Below are 26,683 nucleotides of genomic sequence, written 5' to 3' on the forward strand. Positions count from 1 at the left end.
CAATATGCAGCCTTGATGAACTCCTTTTCCTATTTGGAACCAGTCTGTTGTTCCATGGTTCGCTTATTGTTCACTTATCCCCTTACCACCTTTTTTAGATGTAAGTATTGCTTGCATACATTTTGACTTTTGTCAGATGTTATGGATCAAAACCATTTATCATAACACACAATAAATAGTGGAACAGCAAGGTATTCTGATAGCAGCATAAGTGCTGAACTGAGTGAAACATTTGCTTTGGTCTAGAGTGGTATTCATTTTACTACAGGAAATATTCAATAAATACTGCAAGTTACCTTTGCAAAGAAAACGAACAAAGGAAAGAACAGCCGTTGCCTAGCAAACAATACGTTTTAGAATCCATGCAACTCAGGAAAATGATGTTGAGTACTCTTTGATTGAGGATCTTTGCAGTATGGTGAACTAATACTCTTTAGCCAGGAATATGTGAACAATACAGTTTGTTGGCTAGATCTCACAGACTGAGAAGGCACTGGGAACTTCGGTGGGGAGGAGGAAGACATCTCTATGCATAAAGTTTATTTTAATGTATATTATGTATATGTGCGTTACATGTACTCCCATTACATGTTACTTTGTAAAAGAAAATATTTCAGAGATTTATAGAAACTTAATCAGCATTATCAAATTGGGTCTATATGTATTCCCTACAAATGAATTTCCAGAAAATGCTTAAGTGAATGCTCCCAACAAATTATAACTAGATTTAGATAGTATACCTGGTGTTTCATTTCTTTGTGCAAGTAAGTTAGTTGATGATATTTTCATTTACAGCTTACAACTGAGAAAACAGAAATCTGGCTATGTCATCCAAATCATTCCACTGGACCCTGCTGCCTCTCAGAATTCAGTAACACAGGTATTTAGACGATGAAACAGTTATTTACAATTTTAATTTACTTGGCCCTGTCGTCCCAGCATACAAATCATCTGTATGCTGCCTTGTAAGTGCCATGTGCTTGCTGTTAATTAAAATCCTAAAGCGGCAGAACCAGCAAAGTGTGTCATCATTATTATTCATAGTACATTGTTGGCTAAGCCTTTTATAATAAATGTGTAACACAAAATTGTACAATGTGAATATTTATGAATTATCCTATAAAGAAATTGAGCTCTAAAGAAAATCTAAACAAACTATACTTCATGAGGGAAAATCTAGTTTATAAAAGAGGAATGTATCAGATAATCTATTGTAATGATTAAATGAATGAACTTGTTAAAACAGGAATTGGCTGTAAAATGTCATAAAATGTAGCAGATTAAGCTACTTTTTTTGAAGTCTTGCCAGATTTTTTTTAAATGAGTTAATATATTGCTTTTTAACAAAGAACTCCTGCAGGCAGAAAAGAAATTATATCTGACTTGAAAATTCCCATCATGCTTCATTCTCTGGTGGAATTTTGCAGCCTTGATGGATTTGTTACATAATCAGCTTTCAATGACTTCTTTTATTATAAAACAGAATTCTTGCCTAAAACAGCCCCACTCCCTTTTTTTTTTTCCTGCTTTCCATTTCTGAAATTACAAATGCATTTAAACAATGATCAAGTCATGCTGCAGCAGGCACAGGGAGCAAATGAATAACTGCAGCAAGAAATTGCTAAACTTTGGTCTGAAATGCTAGCATTGGAGAAAAACTTGAAATCAATTGTACTCAAAAGTGTGAGCTGATAGAAAATAGGATATAGCTCCATGGGAAATAGGATATAACTGCTATTTATCTTTGCTCTTCACTTAGCACATGGACAGCTGGTATTATGCAAAACATTAATAAAACAGTGACTTGCCATTTCTAACTATGTGTATTTGGAAGTATACTGATACAACTGTCATACTTTTTTTTTTTTTTTAAATACTGGGCAATGTAATAATTAGAAAGATGAAATTTAATTAATGCAATAAAAAGACTATTTGACTTAAAATTTGCTTTACGATCGACCTAACATGTAGTAGATAGAACTCCTCAAACTCAAAGTAACCTTGAGCCTTCGGATCCCATTGAACATATGTTGCTGCTTTTTATTTGTTTCAGATAAAACATCTCAACCTTCCTCCACATATTATTAATATATTAATTTCCTCCATATTAACCCAATGTATTTTCTCAGCAACAAAAACCAAATTCTCCCTACAAAATAAGAGATGTTTTCTTACAATCATGTAAAATCTTCCAAAGATATATGTGAAGTTTATATAAGTATCAGCAGCTATTGCTACAAACTCTTTTAATCTAATATTTTACTAACAAAATAGTTCTTATCTGGTGATGATGGTCACACAATGTGAATATGCTTAATGCCACTGAACTCTATACTTAAAAATTGTTAAAATAGCCAATTTTGTATTTCATACATTTTGCTAAAATTAAGACAACATAAAATATTTTAAAAGTATAGTTATGCTGTGTTCCCTGGATGCCCACCACCAAGCTTAAGAACACTTTATTGAACTTTGCTGTTTTATGAGAGTCCTTCTAAGATCTCATCCTTCCACTTCTGTCTTCACAGCCCATCCCTGTCCTGACTTGAATTTTGTGTTATTATTCCCTGGTTATATCATTTATTTATTTTTAATTAATTAACTAATTAATTCATTACTTTTGTTGTTGTTGTTGCACGGGGTCTTCTTTGCTGCCAGTGGGCTTTCTCTAGTTGCAGTGAGCGGGGGCCACTCTCTCATTGTGGTGCACGGGCTTCTCATTGCAGTGGCTTCTCTTGTTGCAGAGCAGAGGCTCTAGGGTGCTTGGGCTTCAGTAGTTGTATCATGTGAGCTGAGTAGTTGCAGTGTGAGGGCTTAATTGCTCCACTGCATGTGGAATCTTCCCAAATCAAGGATCGAATCCATGTACTTTGTATTGGCAGGTGAATTCTTATCCACTGTACCACCAGGGAAGCCGTATTATGTCATTTAGTCTTGCATGCCAAAGAACTTTATAAATGGAGTCTCATACTATGTCCTTTTATGCAATAGCTTTTTTTGTTGTTTAACCTTTAATCCCTGAGATTCATTCACATTGTTACATGTAGTTGTACTTCAGTTATTTTCGCTGTTATATAATATTCTATCGCACGGCTCTACCATATCTACTTATTCATTTATGGTTGATCTTTTAATTGATATTCGGTTGCTTCTGTTTTTTTTCTTTTTTTCTGGTTGTTGCATATATGAGCCTTTTTTCTCCCTGAAGCTATGAACAATTTTTTTTTTAATAGTAGTATTTTAGCTGTCCCTGGAACAAATGACAGCTCTATCAGTTCCTCTACTTCAGTGTGCCTGCAGTTTATTCAGAACCACACAATCTAACAAACATAGAGATGCCCTATTTTCCAAGATGAGAATAAGTGGCAGATATTCATGACTCCCACATCAAGAGCACAGACTTTGTAGTCAGACAGACCCAGTTTCAAATACTCCCTCCTTCTCTTAGAAGTTATAGGAAGTTAGACAGGATCTCTGGGCTTCAATTCCCTTAAGTCTCTTTGGGGACTAATAATATATATCACATAGGGGTGTTGAGTAGATTTAATTGGATAGTCTACTTAGAGTACTAATTATTTAATACATTCTTAGTAAATAGTAATAATTAGTGATACCATAATTACAAAATAAATGGCAAGCAATCTTGAGAAAGAAGAATGGAACTGGAAGAATCAACCTGCCTGACTTCAGGCTCTACTACAAAGCCACAGTCATCAAAAAAGTATGGTACTGGCACAAAGACAGAAATATAGATCAATGGAACAAAATAGAAAGCCCAGAGATAAGTCCACGCATCTATGGACACCTTATCTTTGAAAAAGGAGGCAAGAATATACAATGGAGAAAAGACAATCTCTTTAACAAGTGGTGCTGGGAAAACTGGTCAACCACTTTTAAAAGAATGAAACTAGAACACTTTATAACATCATACACAAAAATAAACTCAAAATGGATTAAAGATCTAAACGTAAGACCAGAAACTATAAAACTCCTAGAGGAGAACATAGGCAAAACACTCTCCAACGTAAATCACAGCAGGATCCTCTAAGACCCACCTCCCAGAATATTGGAAATAAAAGCAAAAATAAACAAATGGGACCTAATTAAAATTAAAAGCTTCTGCACAACAAAGGAAACTCTAAGCAAGGTGAAAAGACAGCCTTCAGAATGGGAGAAAATAATAGCAAATGAAGCAACTGACAAACAACTAATCTCAAAAATATACAAGCAACTCCTGCAGCTCAATTCCAGAAAAACTACCCAATCAAAAAATGGGCCAAAGAACTAAATAGACATTTCTCCAAAGAAGACATACAGATGGCTAACAAACACATGAAAAGATGCTCAACATCACTCATTATCAGAGAAATGCAAATCAAAACCACTATGAGGTACCATTTCACGCCATTCAGAATGGCTGTGATCCAAAAGTCTACAAGCAATAAATGCTGGAGAGGGTGTGGAGAAAAGGGAACCCTCTTACACTGTTGGTGGGAATGCAAACTAGTACAGCCACTATGGAGAACAGTGTGGAGATTCCTTAAAAAACTGGAAATAGAACTGCCTTTTGACCCAGCAATCCCACTGCTGGGCATACACACTGAGGAAATCAGAATTGAAATAGACACGTGTATCCCAATGTTCATCTCAGCACTGTTTATAATAGCCAGGACATGGAAGCAACCTAGATGCCCATCAGCAGATGAATGGATAAGAAAGCTGTGGTACATATACACAATGGAGTATTACTCAGCCATTAAAAAGAATACATTTGAATCAGTTCTAATGAGATGGATGAAACTGGAGCCTATTATACAGAGTAAAGTAAGCCAGAAAGAAAAACACCAATACAGTATACTAATGCATATATATGGAATTTAGAAAGATTGTAATGATAACCCTGTATGCAAGACAGCAAAAGAGACACTGATGTATAGAACAGTCTTTTGGACTCTGTGGGAGAGGCCGAGGGTGGGATGATTTGGGAGAAGGGCATTGAAACATGTATAATATCATATGTGAAACGAATCGCCAGTCCAGGTTCGATGCATGACACAGGATGCTTGGGGCTGGTGCACTGGAATAACTCAGAGGGATGGTACAGGGAGGGAGGAGGGAGGGGGGTTCAGGATGGGGAACACGTGTACACCGTGGTGGATTCATGTTGATATATGGCAAAACCAATACAATATTGTAAAGTAATTAGCCTCCAATTAAAATAAATAAATTTATATATAAAAAATACAAATGGCTGTACCAAGAATCACTATGCAGAGATACTTCAATTTTACAAAAATAAAGAAACTTAAATTTAAACTCCAGGGAAGGTTACTGTAACCTAGATCTCAGAGCTGAGAGCAGCAGGGCAAATGAGTTGGTGACACAGCACTGGGGCCATCATCCATAAGATAAGGCAAGGGTACAAAATGTCCTCACCTTCTCTTTCTCACCCCAAGTCCCCATTAAGCTCCTAGTTCAATCCAACTGCGCCATAGTGAGCAGTAAGGAGTAGAGTGATTAGGGAGATAGATAATGACACAAGACCACAAGGAGGATTTCTTGGAAGCTGGACTACAAACCGTCCCCAGCTCTCTATTCATCTTGAGCTCATGGGTAGCACAGAGAGCTTGTGATTAACCCTCAATCATGAACAAAATGACATTATTGCTGCCCAGCTATAATCTAGTTGGGAAGTTAGACATCCTTATAAGACTACTGGAGATTAATGAAGAAAAGGTGATTGTGCAACTGTGAGTTTTAATTTAATAGCCATATCCTAGGAAAAGCTACATGATACGGTAAATTATTATCAATTAAAATTGGCTATTTGTTTCAAAACTCGCCGCTTTGTTTTTTTTTTTAAAGGCAATTGTTCTCTACATCTGTGTCTTTATTCCTCCCTGCAAATAGGTTCATCAGTACCTATCAGCAAATAGTTCATCTTCCTAGATTCCATATATATGCATTAGTATACAATATTTGTTTTTCTCTTTCTGACTTACTTCACTTTGTATGACAGACTCTAGGTTCATCTGCATCACTGCAAATGACCCAATTTCATTCTTTTTTTTATGGTCAATTAGTATTCCATTGTATATATGTACCACAACTTCTTTATCCATTCATCTGTCAGTGGACATTGACATGTCCTGGCTACTGTAAACAGCACTGCAGTGAACACTGGGATGCATGTGTCTTTTTGTATTATGGTTTTCTCAGAATATATGCACAGGAATAGGATTGCTGGGTCATATGGTAGTTTTATTTTTAGTTCTTTAAGGAACCTCCATACTATTCTCCATAGTGTTTGTATCAATTTACATTCCCACCGACAGTGAAAAAGGGTTCACTTTTCTCCACATCCTCTCCAGCATTTATTTTTTGTAGATTTTTGGATGATGGGCATTCTGACTGGTGTGAGGTGATACCTCCTTGCAGTATGGATATGCATTTCTTTAATAATGAGCAATTTTCAGCATCTTTTCATGTGTTTGATGGTCATCTGTATATTATCTTTGGAGAAATGTCTGTTTAGGTCTTCTACCCATTTTTTGATTGAGTTATTTGGTTTTTTGATGTTGAGCTGCATGAGCTGCTTGTATATTGTGGACACTGAAGGAAGGAGAGGATGAGACCAACTGAGAGAGTAGCACTCACATATATACACTGCTGTGTATAAAATAGCTAGCTAGTGGGAATCTGCTGTATGCATGGGGTGTTCAGCTGGGTGTTCTGTGGTGACCTAGATGGGTGGGATGCGGGGCAGGAGGGAGGGTCAAGGGAGGGGACATATGTATCCATATAGCTGATCCATGCTGTTTTACTGCAGAAACTTAACATTGTAAAGAAATTATACTCCAATTAAAAAAAAATAAAAAGGACAGTATTTAAATAAAAATATAAAGGAGAATGTTCTTATAATTCAGTATTTTGTTCCCTATCCGAATGTCATCAGCAGTGGTTCAACCCGATATATCTATTTCAAGTTAATTTGCTGTCTTTGTCTGTGTTCATCAGTATCTTAAAAAGTGGTTGTTCACTTGATTGACAGGGAAGGTAGATCAATTTCCTGCAGTTTAAGTGATTGAGCCTGACCAAGGTTACCTGAAGACAGGGAGTCATTTTCACAGACAGAGCTGAAATATTGAAACTCGTTGCTCTATACCTCTCCATTCCCTGCATTCCCAACTCAAGTAAAGATCTATTTTTGTCTGGGAGGTCTAAGAAAGGCATCGTGTTGGTGACAGGATGAGTGGCTCTCATGGGGAACCCGAACTCCAACTTCTCAGTGACAGCCTGACCCTGCCTCTCCCCCCGGGGTGCTTTGCTGCTTATCAGTGGGATGAAGACAAGTAGACGTAGGTGCCACTGTGCTGAGTGCCTTCAAAACTACGGCGCCCATGGATATAAATCAGGACTTCCATTTCTGAAGCAATTCAACAACTCTTTAGCCCAAAGGATGGTTACAGTTTAAGAAGATAAATTTGCAAAAGCCTTTGAGAGTTCTTTTACATTAAGATACCCAGAAAACAAAACAAATGACTTGAAAGAAACAAAAGCATCGGCCACTCCATTGTAAAATTGAAAAGACTTCTCTACTTATACTCCTTCTGAAAGTAAATCTACTCTTCTCCCCAGGTGGCAAATACAGATGTAAACACCTAGCTAGCAAAATTTTCCTCTCTGGGTGTATACATTGCCTTGTTTCCAAGAATAATGGTTTAGTGAAGGTGTCAGCTGTCATACTTACAGCCATCACTCATGACACAATTGAAATGATGTGCTGTGTATTCGTCCACGCTTAGGACAGGATGCTTATCATCTATCCAGGAAATGAAGCTTCTGACATTCTCTTTAGCTGTTAAAGATAAAATGCCTAAATATGCGCGCTAGCTCACTGCTGAGTAAACATCTTCATTCACAGTACACCTTTGATAATCCTTCCTGAGGTCATCAGAGGGTGTGTTCTCCCTCTGTCCACACTGAAAGCAGTTGGGGACAGCTAGTCTGCCTTCATTGCCTAAAGGGGGTGACTGCTTTTAGAAAAAAATTCTAAGAACAATAGAGATACCAGGGTGTTGGGTTCCTCCATAATTCTTGTGTTCAGAGAAGCCAATAGTTCTACAAGTAATTAGGGCATACCACCTCTTTAAGGTATTCATATAGTCAAGGATTTTTCTCATGTGCTTCCTTCTAAAATAATTGCTTACTATAGAATTAAAATCTGTTGAAATTGAATGTGAATCTGAATTTGTTTTATACTAAAGAAAGTGGAGAGGAACTGTCTCATACAGATAGGCCCATCAGAAAAAAATTTCAAAAGAAAGATTTGTTATCATTTTCCCAAAGGATCTATCTTGGGAATCATCACTGGCATATGTGCAGGAATGGCCCAGCTGTTTACTACTGAGATATAATTGACACATGACATTGTATTAGTTTCATGCGTATGGAATGGCCAAGTTCTGATAAAGACAGTTGGTTAGGTACCTGGTCTTGTCTTTGCTCTTTCACCTCAACAAGCAATATTGCCTTCTTTTGGTTACTTCTCTAGCTACTTGATCAATGTCCATCAGGTTTCTAGAGTAAAATGTTTCCAGAGTTTATGCCTTCTGCTCATGGATAAGTATAAGTTGGTTTTTAGCATCAAAATGTCAGAGGGCTGTTTTGTTGGAAGGCGAGGAGCTCCAAACAGCAGGTAGCTGGTGGTGAGCTTTCAGATGTTTTCTGTGATGCTGAGTTAGAGGGTACATGCCATGGTCCCTCCCTGCTCATTACTAAGTTCTGGATTCCTCCTGCTTACTTAAGTGTGGTGGGAATCAGTAGCATCCTGGGTACCCGGAGGTCTGATAGAGATGCAAAACCTCAGATCCCTTCTTTAGGTTTACTGAATCAGAATCTGCATTTGAACAAGATCTCCAGCTGACCTCTAGGCACATGAAAGTTTGACAAGTGTTTCTGTACTGTATCAAAGAGTCACCCTATTTGGACTTTGCTGATCTCTCCCTTTGCCCTGTTACCTTAAGCCACCTCTTATTTCTTCACTATTCAATTTAACTACCCACGGATAGGGATTACAGTTTAGGTTCTGCCTTTTCTGGTAGAATATGAATTCTGGATTAAGGAATGACAGTACAAAAACTGGGACATTTATAAATTAAATCTTAGACATTCTGAGTATGTTGTATGAAAAATGTATCCTTAGGACTTCCCTGGTAGCCCAGTGGTAAAGAATTGGCCTTCCAATGCAGGGGACACAGGTTTGATCCCAGGTTGGTGAACTAAAATCCCACGTTGCCACGGAGCAACTAAGCCTGCACACCACAACTGGAGAGTCTATGCACCACATTGAGAAGATCCCACAAAGATCCTCCATGCTGCAGTGAATTCCTGATGCAGCCAAATAAATAAATGAGTAAATTAATTTAAAATGTATTATTAATGTATTGATCTAGTCAAAACCCCTGGCTAAATACAGTATTTACTGTGCTATGTGCTAAACTGCTTCAATCATGTCCGACTCTGAGCGACCCTTGGGTTTTAGCCCCCTAGGCTTCTCTGTCCATGAAATTCTCCAAGCAAAATCACTGGAGTGGATTACCATGCCCTTCTCCAGGGGATCTTCCCCACCCAGGGATCAAACCTGCATCTCTTATAGCTCCTGCATTAGCAGGTGAGTTCTTTACCTCTATAATGATAATTATAATAATAATATCATAAGTAAAATAGAATGAAACTTTTTTTTAACCTCTGAATTTCCATATTTCATGTTTTTGTCCATATCATAATTGCCATCACATTGGGAAAGGATCAAACTGACTTAAACCTGAAGAAAATAAGTAAATAGATGCCAACGTCTTAGAGAAGTTTCCTGAAACTAATGTCTTCAGCATCTGAAAATTTAAATGAAAATGTGTCTTCTGTTCTCTTCTTGAAGCTGGATACCATGGATAATTTTTGTGTCACACATGTCTGTGTCACAAGAGTCTAGACTGGGGGAATGTCACAGTTCTACTTGTTCAAGTCATTCAGAATTCTGTGATGGTCTTTTCATTTGACCACTTTAGGGTCATATCACTGATTTCAGCTCAAATGTCCATAAGTACATTGTATCAGATGTGATCAAATTTTATGAAAAGAAAAAGAAATTATTCAAAAGTAAGCAAATAGGCAAATTACAGTATTCTAACACACCACAATGAAAATTGTTTCCAGTATGCCAATTACTGGGCTTCCCAGGTGGCTCAGTGGCAGAGAATCCGCCTGCAGTGGAGGAGTCACAGGTTCAATCCCTGGGTCAGAAAGATCCCCTGGAGGAGGAAGTAGCAACCCAGTCCAGTATTCTTGCCTGGAAAATCCCAAAGACAGAGAAGCCTGGCAGGCTACAGCTCATGAGGTTGCAAAGACTGAGCATGTGTGTGCACGCACATGCACGCACACAGACAGACAGACAGACAGACACACACACACACACACACACACACATGCTGAAAGTGAAAGTGAAGGTTCCTCAGTCATGTCTGACTCTTTGTGACCCCATGTCCATGGACATGTCCATACAGTTCATGGAATTCTCCAGGCCAGAATACTGGAGTGGGTAGCCTTTCCCTTCTCCAGGGGATCTTCCTGACCCAGAGATCAAACCCAGGTCTCCCACATGGCAGGAGGATTCTTTACCAGCTGAGCCACAAGGGAAGACCAAGAATACTGGAGTGGGTAGCCTGTCCCTTCTCCAGCAGATCTTCCTGACCCAGGAATCAAACCGGGGTCTCCTGCATTGCAGGTGGATACTTTACCAGCTGAGCTATCATTGATGTACATTATCTTCAATTCTATTACATTATTCTGGTCTTAGGGTTCAAGAAACGAAGGCTCAAAGAAATCTAAAAACTTTCCCAAGTTTATACAAATAGTAAATTATGGAGTTCTCAAACTGAAATCTGCCCTTCCCACAGATTGTATCTTAAGAAGCTATATAGCTATTAATCATTTGACATATGATGAGTAATTGCCATTTCAGAAAGAAGGGAGAGGCAGCTGCAGGTAGGAGCCTCCTGCAGTACTCCTCAGCCATGCACAATGGAGTCCTTGGCACTGCTGGCCTGTAATAATTGTCTATTGAAATGCTAGGTTGAAGTGAGCCCAGGTTTCCAAAGATCCAGCTTGAATTGCCCATAAGGGATTTGTGTTCATTTGGCAATTTGTTTTTATAACTATAGTAACTCTTACCAATGCTGCTATTTCCTGGAGGTATTTCTCTCTTATTGGTCCTTCTCACTTTTATATTCTACCTCTCCATCAGTCTCTTTCTTTCGTCGTTATGGGGACACTCAAATCTCCAGCCTAGGACTTCCCTAGTGGTCCAGTGATCAATCCATCTGCCAATGCAGGGTGCACAGCTTTGATCTCCGGTCCAGAACGGTCCCATATGCCGAGGGGCAACTAAGCCTGTGTGACACAACTACTGAACCTGTGCTCTAAAACAAGAGCAATCGCCACAATGAGAAACCCATGCACTGCAATGAAGAGTAGCCCCCACTTGCCGCAACTTGAGAAAGCACCTGTGCAACAATGAAGACCCAGGACAGCCCCAAATAAATAATAATAAAAACTTGTACCCTAAAAAGACAGCCAACCACTACCTACAGATATGCTTCCTTGACTCTGATTCTCCTTCATACTATTGTTCCTAAACCCCTTTACCCTCTTCTTGAAAGAGTAGCTGTATCACCAGTTCAGTTCAGTTTAGTTGCTCAGTCATGGCTGACTTTTTGCAACCCCATGGACTGCAGCACGCCAGGCTTCCCTGTCCTTCACCAACTCCTGTAGTTGCTCAAACTGATGTCCATTGAGTCGGTGATGCCATCCAGCCATCTCATCCTTTTCATCCCCTTCTCCTAATGCCTTCAGTCTTTCCCAGCATCAGGGTCTTTTCCAGTGAGTCAGTTCTTCACATCACGTGGCCAAAGTGCTGGAGCTTCAGCTTCAGCATCAGTCCTTTCAATGAGTATTCAGGGTTTATTTCCCTTAGGATCGACTGGTTTGATCTCCTTGCTGTCCAAGGGACTCTCAAGAGTCTTCTCCAATACCATGGTTCAAAAGGATCAATTCTTTGGTGCTCAGCTTTCTTTATAGTCCAACTATCACATCTATACATGACTACTGGAAAAACCATAGTTTTGAATAGATGGATCTTTGTTGGCAAAGTAATGTCTCTGCTTTTTAATATGTTGTCTAGGACTGTCATAGCTTTTCTTCCAAGGAGCATGTGTCTTTTAATTTCATGGCTACAGTCACCATCTGCAGTGATTTTGAGCCCAAGAAATTAAGGTCTGTCACTGTTTCCATCGTTTCCCCATCTTCCTGCCATGAAGTGATGGGACCAGATGCCATGATCTTTGTTTTTTAAATGTTGAGTTTTAAGCCAGCTTTTTCACTCTCCTCTTTCACTTTCATCAAGAGGCTCTTTAGTTCTTCTCTGCTTTCAGCCATAAGAGTGGTGTCATCTGCATATCTGAGGTTATTGATATTTCTCCTGGCAATCTTGATTCCAGCTTGTGCTTCATCCAGCCTGGCTTTTCACATGATGCACTCTGCATATAAGTTACATAAGCAGGGTGACAATATACATTGCCTTGATGTACTCCTTCCCCTATTTGGAACCAGTCTGTTGTTCCATCTCTGTTCTAACTGTTGTTTCCTGACCTTCATACAGGTTTCTCAAGATGCAGGTCAGGTGGTCTGGTATTCCCATCTCCTTAAGAATTTTCCACAGTTTGTTGTGATCCCAGTATCACTTACTGTCTATAAATCATTAGTTTTCATTCATTTCTGAGCCTGTTACCCTCCGGTTTTTTCTTCCATCACTCACTGAATCAAATATAACCCTATTTAAGGCAGAGGAACCAGAGATCAAATTGCCAACATCTGCTGGATCATGGAAAAAGCAAGAGAGTTCCAGAAAAACATCTATTTCTGCTTTATTGACTATGCCAAAGCCTTTGACTGTGTGGATCACAATAAACTGTGGAAAATATTGAAAGAGATGGAAATACCAGACCACCTGACCTGCCTCTTGAGAAATCTGTATGCAGGTCAGGAGGCAACAGTTAGAACTGGACATGGAACAACAGACTGATTCCAAATAGGAAAAGGAGTACATCAAGGCTGTATATTGTCACCCTGCTTATTTAACTTATATGCAGAGTACATCATGAGAAACACTGGACTGGAAGAAACATAGCTGGAATCAAGATTGCCAGGAGAAATATCAATAACCTCAGATATGCAGATGACACCACCCTTATGGCAGAAAGTGAAGAGGAACTAAAAAGCCTCTTGATGAAAGTGAAAGTGGAGAGTGAAAAAGTTGGCTTAAAGCTCAACACTCAGAAAATGAAGATCATGGCATCTGGTCCCATCACTTCATGGCAAATAGATGGGGAAACAGTGGAAACAGTGTCAGACTTTATTTCTGGGGGGCTCCAAAATCACTGCAGATGGTGACTGCAGCCATGAAATTAAAAGACACTTACTCCTTGGAAGGAAAGTTATGACCAACCTAGATAGCATATTGAAAAGCAGAGACATTACATTGCCAACAAAGGTCTGTCTAGTCAAGGCTATGGTTTTTCCAGTGGTCATGTATGGATGTGAGAGTTGGACTGTGAAGAAGGCTGAATGCCGAAGAATTGATGCTTTTCAACTGTGGTGTTGGAGAAGACTCTTGAGAGTCCCTTGGACTGCCAGGAGATCCAACTGGTCCATTCTGAAGGAGATCAGCCCTGGGATTTCTTTGGAAGGAATGATGCTGAAGATGAAATTCCAGTACTTTGGCCACCTCATTCGAAGAGTTGACTCATTGGAAAAGAGTCAAGTGATGCTGGGAGGGATTGGGGGCAGGAGGAGAAGGGGACAACAGAGGATGAGATGGCTGGATGGCATCACTGACTCGATGGAGGTGAGTTTGAGTGAACTCCGGGAGTTGGTGAGATTCATGGGGTCGCAAAGAGTCGGACACAACTGAGCGACTGAACTGAACTGAACTGAATGGGTCTTATTACACTAAGGCCCAACATTCTTTCTAATGGAGGAAAATGAAATAGAATATAAACTATCTTTTTGGAGTAGCTATTCTAAGCCATCTTTATGCAGTGAATTTTATATATATTTTCCCATCTACCCCGGCTAGTAACCCTGTGATATTTTAAATCATCAGTATCATTATTTAAAATTTAAGAAAGAGGTTCAGAGTCTTCAGTAAAAATAAGGCAGAAATCTGACCCAAACCCAGTTCTATCTGGCTCAGTATGCCATGCTCTTTTCTTACCCCAGGAAAGAAAGAAAGGAAAACGGGAGAGAAATCAGGAATGGAAAGAAAAGAGGAGAAAAGGACTGCAGGCAAGTTGGAAGTAAAGATTTGAATGCAGGGAAGTTTCTCTGCAACAAAGAAGAGGTTCACGGTGACGATTCCACTAGTTTCATTGCTGCTGCTGCTGCTGCTAAGTCACTTCAGTCATGTCCAACTCTGTGCAACCCCATAGACGGCAGCCCACCAGGCTCCCCCATCCCTGGGATTCTCCAGTCAAGAACACTGGAGTGGGTTGCCATTTCCTTCTCCAATGCATGAAAGTGAAAAGTGAAAGTGAAGTCGCTCAAGTCGTGTCTGACCCTCAGAGATCCCATGGACTGCAGCCTACCAGGCTCCTCCATCCATGGGATTTTCCAGGCAGGAGTACTGGAGTGGGGTGCCACTACTGTGTTTTAATTTTATTAACAAAGGTCCGACTAGTCAAGGCTATGGTTTTTCCAGTAGTCATGTGTGGATGTGAGAGTTGGATGATAAAGCTGAGTGCAGAAGAATTGATGCTTTTGAACTGTGGTGTTGGAGAAGACTCTTGAGAGTCCTTTGGACTGCAAGGAGATCCAACCAGTCCATCCTAAAGGAGATTAGTCCTGGGTGTTCATTGGAAGGACTGATGTTGAAGCTGAAACTCCAATACTTTGGCCAACTGAAGTGAAGAGCTGACTCATTGGAAAAGACCCTGATGCTGGGAAAGATTGAAGGCAGGAGGAGAAGGGGATGACAGAGGATGAGATGGTTGGATGGCATCACCAACTTGATGGACATGAGTTTGAGTATACTCCGGGAGTTGGTGATGGACAGGGAGGTCTGGCATGCTGTGGTTCATAGGGTTGCAAAGAGTCGGACACAACTGAGCAACTGAACTGAACTGAACTGAGAAAGAATAATTTTGGGCTTCTCAGTGGCTCAGCAATAAAGAATCTGCCTGCAATGCAGAAGATACAGGAGATGCAGGTTGGATCTCTGGATCAGGAAGACCCCCAGGAGGAGGAAATGGCAACCCACTCCAGCATTCTTGCCTGGAGAATCCCATGGACAGAGCAGCCTAGTGGGCTGTAGTCTATGGGGTCACAAAGATTCAGACATGACTGAACACACACACATATCCACCTTAATATAGGCCTAAACATCACAGACGCAGAGGGGGAAAAAACAACATTAGCAACAAAAATGCAATGTACTCAATGGAAAGACCTCTGATTCTCTGTTCAATTATGTTTTCATTGAAAAATGTTTTGCAAAAAAAAAAGAAAAATGTTTTGCATTTAGGGTATCAGCTTGCTAATATGGACTTCCCAGGTAGCTCAGTGGTAAAGAATCTGCCTGCCAAGCAGGAGACTTGGGTTCAATCCCTGGATCGAACAGATCCCCTGGAGAAGGAAATGGCAATCCATTCCAGTATTCTCTTCTGGAGAATCCTATGCACAGAGGAACCTGGTGGGATACAGTCCATAGGGTCACAAAAGAGTCAGACACGACTTAGCGACCCAACAACAACAATCTACTTGCCAATACTGCCACCTTGCTCAACTTTCTGAGGTTTCTGCTAATGCCCAAGAAACTAGGGTATAGAGCTGATAGGGAAGGAATTTACTGATCTGTGTGTGCTATTTAAATTTCTTGAAATTATTCAGATTTTTCTGGCCTAGAAATCAGGGCAGAATCTCAGGACAGATGGCTTGGTAATGAGTTTTTCACCTCTTTCAGCTGCCAAGCAATTTGGAAATTGCACGAGGCCAGGCCCTGTCAGTGCAGTTTGGCGCTTCAACTTGAAGACTAGTCTGACACCAGGAAGTTGTCATCATCAGCAGCTAATGCTTAGCAAATGTGGCACACCAAGTGTCATGGAAATGGAAAGAAAAAAATGTTCTGTTCCAATTATAGCCTCCTCACATGTTTGGGACACAACCAATTTCTCTGTTGAGTTAGACGCTCAACTTCTATCTCCAGTCCAGGCACTCTTCTTAGTTTTGTTCTCATGAATTTGGTTATCTATTGGGCATCTCTTCTTGGATATCATGCAAATACCTCAACATGCCTATCCTCAAAACTGAGTTCTTGATATTACTGGAGAAAATTCTTCTTGCTCCAGTGCTTCCTATTAATATCTTCAGTTCAGTTCAATTCAGTCCCTCAGTCATGTCCGACTCTTTGCCATCCCATTGACTGCAGCACACCAGGCTTCTCTATCCACCACCAACTCCCAGGGCTTGCTCAAGCTCATGTCCATCGACTCAGTGATGCTATCCAACCATCTCTTCCTCTTCGTCCCCTTCTCGTTCTGCCTTCAATCTTTCCCAGAGTCAGGGTCTTTTCCAGTGAGTCAGTTCTTGGAATCAAGTGGCCAAAGTATTGGAGCTTCAGCTTCAGCATCAATCCTTCCAACGAGTATTCAGGACTAATTTCCTTTAGAATTGAATAGTTTGATCTCCTTGCTGTCCAAGGGACTCTCAAGAGTCTTCTCCAGCACCACAGTTCAAAAACTTCAGTTCTTTGGTGCTCAGCTTTCTTTATGGTCCAACTCTCACATCCATACATGACTACTGGAAAAACTATAGCTTTGACTAGATGGACCTTTAATGTCTCTGCTTTTTAATATGCTGTTCAGGTTGGTCATAGCTTTTCTTCCAAGGGGTAAATAAGATATACCTCATAATATTCATATTCTTATTTATAGAAAATAAGAATAATATATGTATTAATATCTTAATAAATATTAATATCATACAACCATCTAATGGCTTCCCCCATGGCACAGCAGTAAAGAATCTGCCTGCCATGCAGGAGATGCAGGTTTGATCCCTGGGTCAGGAAGATCCCCTGGAGAAGGAAATGGCAACCCACTCCAGTATTCTTGCCAGGACAATCCCACAGACAGAGAAACCTGGTGGGCTACAATCCATGGGGTTGCAAAGAGTAAGACGCAACTGACTGAGCATGTCTACTGGTTACACCTGAAATCTTTCTTGACTAATCATCTCCCTCCCTGCACTATATCCATCCACTCACCAAGGTGTGTTGGTTCTGTTTCCTAAGCATTTCCTGAATCTGTCCACTTCTGTCCATTCCCATCTGGACCATCAAATTTGGCCCATACAGCATATTAAAAAGCAAAGACTTACTTTGCCAACAAAGGTCCATCTAGTCAAGGCTATGGTTTTTCCAGTAGTCATGTATGGATGTGAGAGTTGGACTATAAAGCTGAGCGCAGAAGAATTGATGCTTTTGAACTGTGGTGCTGGAGAAGACTGTTGAGAGTCCCTTGGACTGCAAGGAGATCCAACCAGTCCATCCTAAAGGAGATCAGTCCTGGGTGTTCACTGGAAGGACTGATGCTGAGGCTGAAACTCCAATACTTTGGCCACCTCATGTGAAGAGTTGACTCATTGGAAAAGTCCCTCATGCTGGGAGGAATTGGGGGCAGGAGAAGAAGGGGATGACAGAGGATGAGATGCTTGGATGGCATCACCAATTCAATGGACATGAGTTTGGGTAAACTCTGGGAGTTGGTGATGGACAGGGAGGCCTGGTGTGCTGCAGTCCATGAGGTTGCAGAGCCAGACACGACTGAGCGACTGAACTGAACTGAACTGGGTGTAGATCCCTGACTGAAGCTCATTACCTTCTCCTCTTCTGCCAAATTCATTTTCTCTTTGAAGTTAGGGTGATACTGCACATCAGATCATACCATTCTCTCACTGGAAACTGTTCCATGCTTTCTACTGGTTGGAAAATGAATCTGAACATCTCAGTCTGAACATCTCAGCATAACTTAGAAGGCTGTTATCCATCTCTTCAGCTTTATTTCTTACTAGTTAGTTATTTAGTCAGCAAATATTTATTGTGTTTCAGACCTTGTTTAGGCTCTAGAAATACAGTAGAAACTTACATACTATTGGGAGCACACAGTCAATAAACATGGAAATAAATAAGTGAATAATGATTTTAGGTACTGACAAGTATTCACAAGGAGTATGTTCATTGTATTTACCTCTTACCAGCTTTCTCTTGTCCCATCTAAACTAACTCATGTGCTTCTGACTTGTACTCTCCTGTAAGCACACGTTTTTGTTGTTGTTGTTTAGTGCCTAAGTCATGTCAGACTTTTTGTGAACCCATGGCCCACCATTTTTGTAGCCACCAAGCTCCTCTGTCCATGGGATTTCCTAGGCAAGAATACTGGAGTGAGTTGGTTGCCATTTCCTGCTCCAGGGGGTCTTTCCAATTGAGGGATCGAACTCCTGCACTGCAGGTGGATTCTTTACTACCAGGGAGCCACAAGGGAAGCCCAAGCACATGTTGAAACTGTTGCAATTTAGCACTCTTTTTTTTTTTTTCTTGCTTATCTGTCTTCTGTGCTCGATCCTCACATATTTGACAAGAGCACAGATTCTTTTTTAGATTTTTGTATCTGACCCCAGTGCCTAACTTTTGCCTGGCATGTCAGGTGTTTAACAAATATTTATGAAATAAATAAATGTTATTACTTCCTTAGTATAAATTGATTGATAAGTTCTTATCTGATTGGGTGAGAAAAAAAATACGGTGAAATAAAAAATTGAGCGAAAATAAAAGCAAAATAGGCCTTCTGAAATTTGTGCTTTTCAGATATTATAGACTTACATGAATTATGCTGAACTTTCCAGCATAGAAATTGAGTAAAATATTCACTCCAAAACACTAAATCCTTGCAGATAATAAAATTCTATATATTACTGATTTCTTAGCTTTTCTCATTTGCTGAGAAAACCAAATTAATAAAGAACTTTGGAAAATTGCAAGATGATAAAAATATGGTCTGTAATTAAAACACTTGCAAGGAAGAAACATAGATGGCTTCTATGGATGTATTAGGCAAAAAAAAGAAAATAAGAAAGCAAGTGGGATAGAAATGCACGATCATCTTGGGAGATGCTATGTTAATACCATTGGTTTGTTCAGTGCATTGACCTTTCTAAGATTATACCTATTGATCCATTCTATCAGACTTTAATTTTGTAAGGAGTAGTAGAAAGGTGTTTTGCCCTTTGAAAGGGAAATACAATGACCACATGATCTTCCATTTTCAGGCTCTGTGGAGAGCATTTTGTCTACCTGTGCTCACTACAAGGCAAGAAACTCACAACACATATCAACTTGAATAAAGGTTTGGATTGGCTTTTATATGTTTTTCTAAAAAAAATAGTTTGTCCCACCCTTAGAACAAAGTATTTGGTTACTCATTTTTACTGTTTTATCCTGCTATGGGTGAAAGAAACTTCTGGAAGACTTTGAGTACCAGTCCGTTATTATTTTCTTCTTAAATTCTTTCTTATAACATCCTGTGTTTTTTTTGTGGTGGTTTAGGGTGTGCACCAGAGTTTCTATTACAAACTTTAGCTTTCAAAAAAATCTTGGCATACAAACTCCAAGAATAGTTGTCTTATCAAATTCTTTTAAAGATGAATAGTGCTTTTTCACTCACCACCATTCCCCACCAAGCTCACAGCTTGCAAATATTCCATTGTATATATCTATGGTTGGAAATCATAGTTGCTGGGTTCCCAAATGGAAACAGTCACAGATAGAATGCAGCACAATGTTTTGGAAAAACCATGGACTTTGGAGTTACAGGCCACCAGGCCAGGGGTGTGTGATGCATGCCACCCCCTTTTCATCTCTCCTCAATTCTTTATGTCAAATTTACCTCTTAAGTCCCTCAGTTCCAAACCAGTCAAGGACTTGGTGTTGGTGTCCTTGGAGTTGCTGGTTTAGCCAGCCTACTGTCTTTGTAGAAACTCTATAAAGCTTTGTAGAAGCTCCGGGAGATGGTGAAAGACAGGGAAGCCTGGCATGCTACAGTCCATGGGGTCGCAAAGTGTCAGCCCTGACTGAGAGACTGAACAATAACAGAAACTCTTCCTTGCATATAAACTCCAGTACATAAACCGTTAGTGGAACAGAAAACCTTGCACATACTTCTTAACAATTATAATGTACCCTACACTTTTCTGTACACATCCTTTACTGTCAAGTAGTTAGTCTACCTCTCATTCCATAACTTAAACCGTGAGTGAAAGATGGACTAGTAAGAAGAACCTGGTCTGGAAAAATATCTTGCTAATGAATTCTGCAAACCTGTGTGGCAGCCAGATGAAGACTCTGAAGTCCTAACTGTTTTAAAAAAGAGAAGAAAAAAGTACAAAGATCACAATTACCAGTGGCAACTTGGAAAACCCATAGAGCGTGCCCCTGGCAAAACTCCTCAGAGAGATGGCTTCCCAAATATGGAAAATATAAAACAAAACCTTCTTTATTTATGAAAATGATTTGAATTTCTAATTCTCTAGGCCTTATGGGTTTATTATGAAAACCAAATTCAGTTCGCTTAAGGAGTGAGAAAGAACCACTTCCTATTGCATCAAGTTATGGAATAGTACATTTTTAAAGCTCTATAATTTGTTTCGGGGGTAGCATTAGATTATCCTCTTCTGGGTTACGTAAGTCTGCCTTGGCCTTTCAAACACAGAAACATTTTACCCTTGACACAATTTGGAATTTGGAACTGCCTGTGAAAACATGAAGAACTTCATTTTTCCACTTGAAAAGTCCCTAAACACAAATTGATAAATTCTCAAAGAACTTCAGTGCAGAGTTTTCAGGCTAGCACTTCAACTGCCAAGACCTATATTCAAAGTGTTTGAACTGCCAGAAAAAACACAGCTGTTATTCTATATCTCAGGCAATCTGTGCACTATCTTTTAGGTAGAAGAGATTGCAAACTGGGCCAAAGGTTAGATGCAAGTCCTAGAAGAATAAAAAATCAGTACTGGGAGAGAACCTACCCAAAATCCAAGTTGGATTATCAGAAGCTTTAAATCACTGCTTATTTTGAAAGAACTCTCTCTCTTCCTGCTTTCAAAAAAAGAAAAAGAAAAAAAAATCACGGGCATCCATCAACCAAAAGTTTTCTCTGAGCCTTCAATTCTACTCTTGATAAATGCTCTTGTGTTTTGTTTTACCTACAATTTAAAGGGTTGTGGTAGCCTAGAAGCTGGCCACCTGGGGTAATTTCGTGGCCTTGTGGGTGATGAGTGTCTCATGAGGTCAGGGCAGCTGTGACAGAGACAGTCTCTGATATTTTCATAAACCAAATTGAATCCTTGGCACATTCTGAGCTTGGATAGCATGAGTTTCCAGCCCTGCTCTTTAGCTTGATCAATTTTGCTTGAATTTCTGCTCTGATAATGTGATAAAGTGGGCCATTTTTTAATTGAACTCTGATAATGATCTAAATACCACAAACTGTTCAAAGAATAAAGGAGTTTGTTTCTTAAAATGTGAAAAGCATCCTTGTATTTTCTTAGTGTCTTTTATCATTAGAGTATATGTTCCTATGTCTAACACCCCCAGGGTGAGTCCGCTGCTGTAGAAATAAGATAAGCTTTGGGCTACGTGTTGTTTCCAACACCGACGCTCTAACTCCTGTCTTTTCCCACCACTGGTGCAACTCCCCAGTGTGTTAGGATATTCTCATGAGAAACCCTGTCCTAGATATTCTGGGATCTGCTCGGCAAAACCAATTGGTTGCTCACACTCTTTCACTTCAATGAGTATATCTACCTTATGTCAGCCTTTTATAAATAATGTTTTGATTGACCTTTACAAAATCCCGTATTTGCAGATGGAAAAATGAGTTCAGAGACTTTAAGTATTTTGTCCAAGCATACACAACAAAGAAGTGGCGTGCCAAGAAGTCAGTTCATGTTCTCTGGAACTACTGTTCTTAGATATCATTACTTACTCTGAGATCCTTAAGCTGATACAGTGGATGCATGTATCACAATGGAAACCATGTTTCTTTGGGACCCTTGGGACTAGTAATGGGTTCAGTGAGGTACCAATATGGCCCAGGGAGTGCACTCAAGGACCTAATTTGTGCTTTCTCTCTGACACTGGATTTTGTGGGTGCTGGTGATGTAAAAATTTGTTCAATACTATGCCAAATTGATATTTCCATTTCAGAAACTTACATAACTTGCAGTCAACATTAATTACATCAAATATGTGTGCCCAGTTTTGTACTCAATCAGTCATGTCTGACTCTTTGCAACCCCATGGACTGTAGCCCACCAGGCTTCTCTGTCCATGGAATTCTCCAGGCAAGAATACTAGAGCAGTTTGCCATTTCCTTCTCCAGGGGATCTTCCTGATCCAGGGATCGAACCTACGTCTCCTGCATTGACAGGTGGATTCTTTACCATTGAGCCATCTGGAGAGCCCAATGCCATCAAATATCAATGGTCTATTATTCCATAGGTCTCAAGAGAATTATAACTAGCACCTAAACATGCATATTTCCTATTACAATTTAATGAACTGCCTCTGAGCCTCTTGTTACCAGGTACTTTATTAAATGTAATGAATGGCTTCTCCTTGGCAATTCTTTTTTTCAGGATGCAGGTAATGCTGAGACTCACTCTGGCAGCAGTAGCTATGATTTTAATAGGATTCATGCCACTGTGATCCAAACTTCAGGATCTCCCAATGAAAATCACAAAACTATTTGAGTAGGGAGAAAACCTTAGAAATCAACTTGTCTAAAAGTCTTAAACTGACAGCCTCCGGGCCACAGATGGTCCTGACTGTCTGTTGTTTTTTCTCCAAAGTGATGACCCTAGTTGAGTTCTTATAGTGTTTTTTTTTTTTTTTTTTTTAAAATAATGGTGTCTCTGTTTTATTTATGTATTCATTTTTATGTTTGACTGTACTGGGTCTTTGTTGGGACACACAGGCTTTCTCTTGTCATGGTGCACAGGCTTCGTTGCCCTATGGCATGTGGGATCTTAGTTCCCCAACCAGGGATCAAACCCCAGTCTGCTGCATTGGAAGGCAGATTCTTAACCACTGGACCACCAGGGAAGTCCTGAGTTCTTCTAATTTTTTGAATTGGTCGCCAAAATTTTTGAGTGTGTTTCAAATAAAAAATCTAAATGTTAGGCTTCTCTTGAAAAATTGGAATATTAGGCATCACTGGGCCTGCGTTCTGCGTAGAAGCCACCAGCCACAGTGGGTAGCAGACGCTGCTGTAGATGGGGCTGAATTCTGGCAGTCTCTGACAGGCTGGCAATATTGTAGATAGCGATCTGTTGACCTTGATCATTGTGTTTGTATTATTGTTTTCTTGTAGTGGAGTCAAGAAGAAAGATATTTCTGTCTTTGTCAAAAATAGGAAAAGAGGATATAATCTGAGGGAGCACTGTATTAAAAAAAAAAAATGAACAGGTTTCTTTGCGGAACAGAAGAATGTGCCTTTTGGTTAATATGCAAACGAAGCATCTTGGCTTCAAGTTTATTTACGTTATTTGCTTGGCCCAGTAAGTCTTGCCTGGAAAATCCCATGGATGGAGGAGCCTGGTAGGCTGCAGTCCATGGGGTCGCTAGGAGTTGGACATGACTGAGCGACTTCATTTTCACTTTTCACTTTCATGCATTGGAGAAGGAAATGGCAACCCACTCCAGTGTTCTTGCCTGGAGAATCCCAGGGACGGGGGAGCCTGGTGGGCTGCCGTCTATGGGGTCGTACAGAGTCGGACACGACTGAAGTGACTTAGCAGCAGCAGCAGCAGTAACCATTTGAGAGCCATGACAGGGTCTTCTCTTGGCCAACTGAATGCAGAGATGAAAAGAGGTTAAACGGCTTCCGCAGGGTTAATATTTTTAGGCCATATCTAGAGTGAACTGTACCTTTAGTACAGTGCTTTTCACGTGGAAGAAAACAAATTCTTGAACTACTTTGTGGGCTGAAATCTAAAAAAAAAATTATCTTGGTGTTTTGAAATGTTTTAAGAAAAAGAAGATGAATTGAGACATGATATTAAAGAAATTTGTATAAATTCAAAGTATGCACACAAACTGGGGGATTAAAACTTAGTTCTGTGGGGACTCTGGAATTAGCCGTCTTTCCTCGTTTCAGGTACTTAAGCAAGACCTTTTGCCATCTTCTATGTCTGTCTGGTACGTATTTTGTCCACCCACTGCAGAACTGTACTGGAGTGTATCTCAAATCAAACTATTAGGCTAGAATAAATACTTTTAAGAAAAAGTTCTCTCTCTCTCTCTCTGACACACACACAGGCACACACACACATACAAGCTCAGAAAAATAGTCTACAAAATTTATATTTAATCATTCATACTTTTCAGGGTGCTTGTCTTTTTCCTCTAAGATTTCAATACTTCTTTGGTTAAATTAAATGTTTCCTTCCTACCCATAAACACTAACAGAAGTTTCAGGAAACATGGAAAAATAAAGACATGGAAAAGAGAGGCCTATTTTCATACTTTAATTTTTTTCAGTCTGAACTAATCACAGGAGTCAGTTCTTCTTGGAGGCACAACTATCATGAGAAGTTATGGGTCAATTTCTTACCATCCGAAACTACCTAGGATATCAATCCAGATATAGTCATTCTACATCTTAAAGGAAAGTAGGAAAATTTCTACACATGCTAAGGTTTTAGAACCTAAGTGTAGCCTCTTGATAGTTCACATTATCTCTCAAATACTGTATTGGTTTCTGTGATTATTATTATTTTCTCTCAAGAGGAAGAGATTCCAAAATGACAATCATGCTCAGAAATCACTGACAACCTACCTTCACTGTCAGGAAGGTGTTTCTCATGTTTACCCTCGACACTGCATGAGAACCTTTACAATCATTGCCTCTGTTTAGTCATGTTAAACAGAAAACAGCTGATCACCATCCTCAAGAGAATATGATTTTCCCCCTCTAATTAGTCTCACCTCAGTCTTCTTTCCTGTTGTTTAATAATTATGGATTTTTTTTTTTACATTCTTTGTTTATTTGTCTGCACCAAGTCTTAGTTGTGGGACACGGGATTTTTAGTTGTGGCATGTGGGATCTAGTTCCCTGACCAGGGATCGAACCCAGGCCCCCTGCATAGGGAGCCTGGAGTCTTAGCCACTGGACCACCAGGGAGTCCCAATTGTGGATTTTTAAAAAGTGGTTCAAAGATAAGGCCTGCATGATGTCAGTGATTTCCAAAGGAGAGTTAAAAGGTGGTCAGGGACCCTGGCATACTGCATTATTCCAGAGTATCTGGAGGTCCCACACTCTGTGTGTTCTCCTGAGCAAACACCACAGATTTGGCCACTCCTGCTGTCCTGCCTGGTGGAAAGGCCCCCGGGCATCATGAACCCTAATGGGGAGACACCTTGAGATGCCAGCATTTGCTCTTGAGGCAACAGAGAGGCAGTGTGGCCTGCATTGTGAGGAGGTATTAGCAGGAAGGTAACTTAGAGGAAAAAGCATAAGCTTTGGATCCAGACAGTAGGACTTAAACCCTGATTCTGCAACTTATATGACATATGATGTTGGACAAACTTCATAACCTCCCTGTTTATGTTTCCATTTGCAAAACGAAGTCCCACCTTGATCAGAATGGCCATCGTCAAAAACTCTACAGATAATAAATGCTGCAGAGGGTGTGGAGAAAAGAGAACCTTCCTATATTTTTGCTGCTGCTGCTAAGTCGCTTCAGTCATGTCCGACTCTGTGCGACCCCATAGATGGCAGCCCACCAGGCTCCCCCGTCCCTGGGATTCTCCAGGCAAGAACACTGGAGTGGGTTGCCATTTCCTTCTCCAATGCATGAAAGTGAAAAGTGAAAGTGAAGTCGCTCAGTCGTGTCCAACTCCTAGTGACCCCATGGACTGCAGCCTACCAGGCTCCTCCATCCATGGGATTTTCCAGGCAAGAGTTGGTGGGAATGTAAACTGGTGCATCCACTAGGGAGAACAGTATGGAGGTTCCTTAAAAAACTAAAAATAGAGTACTATATGATCCAGCATAATTCGAAAAGATACATGCACTCCAGTGTTCATTGCAGTACTATTTATGAAAACCAGAACGTGGAAGAAACCTAAAATGTCCATCGATGGATGAATGGGTAAAGGAGATGTAGTACATATATACAATGGAACAATACTCAATCATAGAAAAGGACAAAATAACGCCTTTTTCAGCAACATGGTTGGACCTAGAGATTGTCATACTGAGTGGTAAGTCAGAAAAGAAAGACAAGTATCATATGATATGGCTTATATGTAGGGTCTCGGAGAAGGCGATGGCACCCCACTCCAGTACTCTTGCCTGGAAAATCCCATGGATGGAGGAGCCTGGTGGGCTGCAGTCCATGGGGTCGCTAAGAGTCGGACACGGCTGAGCGACTTCGGTTTCACTTTTCACTTTCATGCATTGGAGAAGGAAATGGCAACCCACTCCAGTGTTCTTGCCTGGAGAATCCCAGGGATGGG

The 26,683-nt window shown here is 40.2% G+C and overlaps 1 protein-coding gene across 5 annotated transcripts in view; it reads left to right on the forward strand.

Annotated features, from left to right (window-relative positions):
- Positions 1-26,683, forward strand: part of LMNTD1 (lamin tail domain containing 1) — a 489,768-nt gene that overhangs the window by 152,226 nt on the left and 310,859 nt on the right. For 4 of the 5 annotated variants that reach the window (XM_086401684.1, XM_086401683.1, XM_086401685.1 and 1 more), the window contains exon 2: positions 796-880. The exons of the other annotated variant lie outside the window; for it this stretch is intronic. The gene's annotated coding sequence lies outside the window, so the exon portion shown is untranslated. The remainder of the gene's footprint in view (positions 1-795; positions 881-26,683) is intronic. 5 annotated transcript variants of the gene reach the window in all.

Source organism: Bos grunniens, chromosome 5 (assembly GCF_055505025.1).
Source record: "Bos grunniens cultivar Pamir isolate PY7600 chromosome 5, Bosgru_T2T1.0, whole genome shotgun sequence".
NCBI classification, from domain to species: domain Eukaryota; kingdom Metazoa; phylum Chordata; class Mammalia; order Artiodactyla; family Bovidae; genus Bos; species Bos grunniens.